The sequence below is a fragment of the Python bivittatus genome, unplaced genomic scaffold (assembly GCF_059951505.1).
Source record: "Python bivittatus isolate LINGU-HERP-01145 unplaced genomic scaffold, Pbiv_v1 ctg000610_np1212, whole genome shotgun sequence".
Lineage (NCBI taxonomy): Eukaryota > Metazoa > Chordata > Lepidosauria > Squamata > Pythonidae > Python > Python bivittatus.
This window is the reverse complement of record NW_028277088.1, coordinates 2,100,101-2,107,104: the sequence shown is the minus strand read 5'-3', so window position 1 is coordinate 2,107,104 and position 7,004 is coordinate 2,100,101. Positions and strand designations below refer to the sequence as shown.

The 7,004-nt window shown below is 46.8% G+C and overlaps 1 protein-coding gene across 1 annotated transcript in view; it reads right to left on the bottom strand.

Moving 5' to 3' along the window:
* Positions 1–859: 859 nt before the first annotated feature.
* The window catches only part of MYL3 (myosin light chain 3), a 32,418-nt gene continuing 26,273 nt past the window's right edge, over positions 860–7,004 (bottom strand). Inside the window, exon 7 of the mRNA XM_088150073.1 lies at positions 860–2,090. The gene's annotated coding sequence lies outside the window, so the exon portion shown is untranslated. The remainder of the gene's footprint in view (positions 2,091–7,004) is intronic.

Below are 7,004 nucleotides of genomic sequence, written 5' to 3'. Positions count from 1 at the left end.
GTGACCCCTTGGAAAAATTTTGCAACTGGTGGGACGCTCATTCCTGTCGAAGAGCTGAGTGGTGGGAGTTCAGGGTTTTAAAGTCAACGATGAGATTTGGAAGCCTTTCTTAACCCAGGACCCCCAAATTCATAGGGCTGCAACTTACAAAATTTCTTACTCAGCATGCAGTCCAGAGCAATGTTTCTCAACCTTGGTAGCTCGAAGCTGTCTGGACTTCAACTCCCAGAATTCCCCAGCCAGCAAAGGGAGTTGAAGTCCAGACAGCTTCGAGCTGCCAAGGTTGAGAAACACTGATCTAGAGGGAGACAGGTTGAAGAAGGCCTCCATGATGATTGAAGAAGGCCTCCAAAGAGGAGAAAGATGGTTTGGCTCACAGTTAAGGGGGAAGTTGTTTAATCTGGCATTTTTGGAGGTCTCATTTGCAATCAGCGGAGGAGTGTTCAAAATCAGCAAAGTGGCACAGAGAGCTTCGGGATGTAAGCGGTGTGCCACTTTTGAACATCTGCCATCACCACACTCCATCTATCACCTTGCTGATTTTGACACACGTACACCCACGCCTTCTCATCCTCCAACTTTTGCGCTGAGTTTGCCAAGCTTTTCCAAAAGAAGATCCCCCCTCCGCGGAGTTGCAAAAATAGGGAGACGGCGAGAAACCCAAATTGGCCAATTCAGCTGTTGCCAACGGTGGGTTTGCAAATAATAGCTCGGGTTGGTATCCGTGCTGCTTCTTCCGCCAAAAACACGCGTAGGATAACAACCCTGGGAAAGATACCGGCTTTCGCCCGGCGAATTCAGAACCGGCGAGAAGGAAAGAAGGAAAACAGCTTCCAGAACTGAGAAAAGGGACCGCTTTAATGAGAACGCCTGCAATAAATATGGGAATGTCCTTGAGGAAAGGTCTTGCAGAGACCGCTCAGCCCGCTTCAGCCTTTGGCCTCCTTTTCTTTTCCGTGCTCTGGAGAGCTTTCTCACCCCTCTCAGGACATCCGGGGCCCCCCAAGTGCCCCTGACCTCCGTCTGCCTCAGAGGGAAGGCTGGAGAGACGGTCGCAAAGCCAGCGGCCGCCTGAATCCCACCCCTCTTCTCGCCAGTCTGATTTAGGACTGTAGCACAAACTCCAGGACGGGCCTGCCTCCTCCTCCTTGCCTCCGGGGGCCCGGGGGGCGGCTTGCTTAGCTGGAACCAGGGTGAGCAAAGGTGGGGGTCTTGTGGGCTAGGTGAGTCTGCTGGAAAGACCAAGCCATAGATCATAGCTAATGCCAATCATGGCGGTTAGTTACAAGGATTGTTACCCATAGTAGTAAAGTACTCATTCATTACTACTGGTAGTAGATTTAATCGACATATAGGTGGATCAACGTTGAAACTATTAATCATTACAAGGATTATTACCCATAGTAGTAAAGTACTCATTTATTACTACTGGTAGTAGATGGAATTGACATATAGGTGGATTGTAGTTGAAACCATTAATAGGTACAAATGTTATTACTCATAGTAGTAAGCTGCTTGTCTATTACTACAGGTAGATCTAATCGAGATAGGTGGATCATGGTTAAAACTATTAATAGTTACAAAGATTATTACTCATAGTAGTAAGCTACTCTTTTATTACCAAATGTAATAGATATATAGATGGATTGTAGCTAAAATATTAATAGTTACAAGGATTATTACTCAGAGTATATTCATTTACTACTATAGGTAGATCTTGTATAGGTAAATCATTATTCATAGTAATAAACTATTCATTTACTACTACAGCTGGTAGATATAATAGACACATCGGTGGGTCATAGTTAATACTATTAATCATTATTATTCAGAGTAGTAAACTATTCATTTACTACTACAGGTAGTAGATGCAATGTAAGTCCTGCAGAGAACTTAGACGTTGCAGGGTCCCAACATGGAGTGGCAAAGTCTTCCTCAGAGGCTGGGGAGAAGGCGAGGCTGGCAGGACCGGCGGCTGCTGCTAACAGGAGTTGGGGTGAGGAGTAGCCAGGCGGGGTTTGAAATCCCGTTCCAGAAGGACAGAAATACATCGGGAGACGTCCAAACCTCCGTCCCAAATGGAGACAATCCTGAAATCCAAACATCAAAGCGTTACAAGCCGACCTCCTCAAGGCAGACTCTCCTCTACTCCCCTGAGATCCACGGGGTCGGCGGCCCTGGGGTCCCGCAGGACCCAGAGCCCCTTTGCCCGCTTTGGATCCTGGCCTGGCGCACGGTCGATGGACCTGCAGCCTTTTTCACCCGGATTCCCCCAGCTTGGAGTTCTGGGAGTTGTAGTCCCAGGGCGTGGGCAGAGCACTTGCAACGCCATCAGAAGCATTTTCGGAGTAAGGTGCATGGAAATACCCACTATTAAATAAAGATGATAAAAAGGTTGCATATAAGGTTCTAGGTCAGTGTTTCTCAACCTTGGCAAGTTTAAGATGGGTGGACTTCAACTCCCAGAATTCCCCAGTCAGCACAGCTGGCTGGGGAATTCTGGGAGTTGAAGTCCACCCATCTTAAACTTGCCAAGGTTGAGAAACACTGACCTAAATGATCAGACACCGTCCAAAGAAGACCATTTCTAACCCATCTTTGGAATCAATCAACGACTGCAGGATCATCAATGCTCCATCAATACGTGTTTGTAAAGATCCGAAGAAAATTGCTCCGGAGAAGAGGAATGGGGGGGCGATGGGGGGAGAGGGAGAGATTGAGAGAAGGAAAACCGTGAGCTTGTGTCTTCTCCAAATTGCACCCAGCCAGTAATCAAAGGAACCTAAAATCTGGGGAAATTGCCAACTTCTCCCTGGATGGTTTGCAGCCAGAAGAGGCTCGGAGCCGTGGGAGCGCTTGACCCCCGGGGGTCAGGGAAATAAGCAAATCGCTCCCTCTAATCGTGTTGTTGCAACCTGTGCAAAGATAAGAGAGAAGACTAGAATCTGTGTGTGGGCTGGGGATCACCCACCCGTGCACACACACGCACAAACACACATGCACACGCAGAGAGATACACGGTCCTTTGCAAAGAGCGTCGGGAGAGATGGAGCAGTTGAAGCTAAGTGACAACAGCCCTTGAGTTCGAGGCGGAGAAGGCTCGTTAGCCCAGCGAGAACGCTGGCTTCTTCGAAGCAGCCAGGCTTAATTATTGCTTCCTCTTCTTTTGATTTTCCAGGGTGTCCGCAGGGACGGGGTCAAAAAAGTCAAGGGGTTGGTCACAACCGCACCACTGAAGCCCTTCTCTTCCCTGACACGAGCCATGCAAGACAGGGATGGGCCTTCGATTGTGTGGCTTGGGGAAAGGGGGAAGGGAAGGGAAAGGGGGAAGGGGGAAGGGGAAGGGGAAGGGGAAGGGGAAGGGAAAGGGAAAGGGAAGGGGAAGGGGAAAGGGAAAGGGAAAGGGAAAGGGAAAGGGAAAGGGAAAGGAAAGGGGAAAGGGGAAAGGAAAGGAAAAGGGGGAAGGGAAGGGAAGGGAAGGGAAGGGAAGGGAAGGGAAGGGAAGGGGAGGGGAGGGGAGGGAGGGGGAGGGAGGGGGAGGGGAAGGGGAAGGGGAAGGGGAAGGGGAAGGGGAAGGGGAAGGGGAAAGTAGGAAGGAAACGGAATGGAAAAGGAGCCCCCCAGCAGCTCTTCCTCCAGATGGAGGCTGCGTGGTCCCCCTTCCCCTTGACGGGGCTCTCCCGAGAGCCCAGCCGAGGCAGAAGCAGGTTATCCTTTCCCTTCCGTTGGGCGCGAAAGGCCCGGTTCTCCAGCCTAGTGAAAGAAGGGCAGGGGGAGCTCTTGGCAGCCCAGAGAAATGGAGCCTCCCTTGTCCGAGGAAGTCTCCCTGCGTTCAGTGGGTGGCCCATGGGGGCGGGACTGCCTCCTTCATCCTCTGCCTCTGGGGTTCCTGGAGGGGACCACTACCACGACCCCAAACTGCCTCCCTACTTTTATCAACCATCCCCCCAAAACGTTATTTTTCAAGCATCCTGTTGGCAGAATCTAACAGGGAGCCATTTCCTTTTCAACACCGAGAGGCAAGGCTCTCAAAAATATATTCAGAATGGTTATTTCGCTGTTTGGACCTGTGCATATAACTTGGGCATGTTTTCTTATAATCCGTTTGGGATTACTTGAAACGAGGAATGGCCTAAGACAAATCAGTGATAAAACTGAAGATACGGTGTGTGCAAATATATTCAGTCTCTCGATCTACGCTCGGCATCTCCTTCCTTGGAATTCATTAACCGCACCCTAGAATTCTACCCGGAGCCCCTCCAGGTGTGTGGAGGACCACAAATCCCAGAATACCTAGCGGGAACACTGCTACTCCGTACAGCCAGGGGGTTGAACTGGATGATCTCCAGGTTCCCTTCCCTCCCTTCCATTTCACGATCCTACGGCTTCGTTCATCCAACCTGGGAAGCCAGAAGCTGGGTTCCTGCAACGCACTGAGCCTCAGACTAACCAAGCTCATTTCCAACAAAACAAATTTGTGCGCAAAAGAGAAAAGCCAGACTCAGCTTAGCCCCGGATTTAATACCGTGCGGCCAATAACACGGCAGTCTGGATTGATTTTTGCCTTGTTCCTTCATTCCCTGGGGGGTCGGGGGAACAGATAAGGACTGAAGAGGCCACTATCCCACCAATCTGAGGCCGCAGAAACTTGGATACTTCCAGATTTTACTAAGCAAACAAGACCAGGAAGCAGGAGATGATAAATAAACCAGAGCAGAGAAAAACAGGAACCGATAGAGCAAAATCTGGATTGTTTTTCGCTCCTTTATCTAGGGAATGTACCCACACATTTCTGCAGAAGGAAGCGTGGTCAAACTTTTCCCAGGAGGGAGAAATATATCAACATGGATTCTTAGTCATCACAGTATTGGGGCAAACAGTTGCTGGCTGTTTTTGTACTGAGAAATAATGCAAAAACTGTCTTCATACCATTCTGAGTTTGGAATGGAGGGATGGATGGATGGATGGATGAATACATGATAGATAGATAGAGATAGATAATGAACAGAAGAAAATGCTGTTGGAAAATCCTGTACTTCTCTCAGAATACAGTTTTTTGTAGCTTGATCTATTTTCAGCGAAAGAACAGCAAAAGCAATTATTGCTACAGAGGTCCGTGAGAGGTCTCCAAAGTCCATCCAAACCCACTGATGGATTAGAAGGCTGGAAAATATGAAAGCCTGGATGCCTTTTGCCTTATCCGATTGGTTCTAATAAAGCATCATTCAAACATAGCTTTGGATGGATCTGGGATTCAAAACCAAAGAGTTTTTTCTCCAAAGGGAAAATCCTCTGGGTCAGAATGAAGGTGATGCTTCTCAAAGAACATTGAGATGAACATTGAGTGTTCAGCACAGAGTAGTCAAGTAGGAAATATCCTGGGATGGTGATGGCCACTAAGCTAGATGATTGATGATGATGATGATGATGATGATGATGATGATGATGACGATGGTTGGTCACACAGTCAGCCAGATGTTAAGACTGGCTGCTCCAGCCTCCTATTTTCCCCACAACAACCACCCTGTTGAAAAGGGGAGTGGGTAAAAACATGGAGGAGAAGTCTATGAAGGGGTCTCAGTGTTGAAGGTTCCAAGTGATCTCTGGGTTGGAGGCAGAAGGTCTTCAAATATTAGATGTAGGGGAACAGTGGTAGGAGAAAATATGTCTCCACTTCCTTACTATCTTCATCCTTCCTCTCCGGAACATCCTTCTTTAAATGCCACGCACCCAACTGAGCACAGCCTGCCTAACACTGAATGAGTTATTACTTCCAATTACCTCGGCAATACATTTCTGGCCCACAGTTTAAGATGCATCTGCTTTTTTTAGCAATTGCATAGTATAGACCAGTGTTTCTCAACCTTAGCAACTTTAAGATGAGTGGACTTCAACTCCTAGATTTCCCCACCCAGCCGTGGGAGTTCTGGGAGTTAAAGTCCACTCATCTTAAAGTTGCCAAGGTTGAGAAACACTGATATAGAGAGTAAAGAGGATGACCTTGATGGAAAGAGGGAAGAACTGTTACCAAAAGGAAAATGTTGGTTGAGTCCAGAGGATGGGAGTGACTTACAAAAACATCTCAAACACCCCCCTAATTCATATGAATATCAAAGACAGAAGAGGGGAAATACAATCATACTTGCAAGATCATGTTAGCAGAGCCAATCTAAATAAAAGTAACTTTTTAGGCTTGCCTGCAGTCTATTTCTTAGAGGTAGAGGTAGGTCTACCTTGTAGGGTTGACCCATAGCACCTGTGGCTCATATTCAACTTTTCATTCACTAATTTCCATATGCTCCTAAGCCAGGTCTCTTCATTTTCTACATGGGTCTTTGATTTCCTGCACTTACAGTCGTGTAATACTTTATATTGATCTATACCAAATAATGGTTTGTCAAATTTGTGCAAGTTTTTTTGAATCATTTATAAAATTGGTTACCTGTACATTTGATTAGCAATCCTTCTACCCTTTCTTTTTAGCTACCTTATGGGCTTTAATGGTCTCTGCTTACTGCAGTATAGTTTCCTCAATTTAGGAAAATGTAGTGGACTATATGATTTCAATCTTGGATTCAAATCCCCTCAGGATGGTCTTTCTTCTAGATCAGTCCCAATTATTCATTTGGCTCCAGCCCCAATTCCAGGATTTATATTTGCCTTGCCATCCATGCCTATCACATTGGGGCTTTCTTGGAGCAGTCAAGGGAAAAACTCAACAATGGAAAATGAGAGTCCTTGGACCTAACCGATGTATATTTGACATTTGGATCTTTTACACTCTGATGGAGCATGGACTTGCTTAGTCAGAAGCCACAGGTCAGTGTAACAACAAATGATCAGAAATATTTCCTTCAATTTGATGGGAAAAGAAATTATAGCAATGAACGAATGTCTGTTTCTGAGATACGCAAAGGGATATCAACGTGCTGCATTATTTAAGCATCCATCAGCCATCCATCAGAGCGTGGAGAACACATAAATAAAGCTGCTAAAGGCAATCA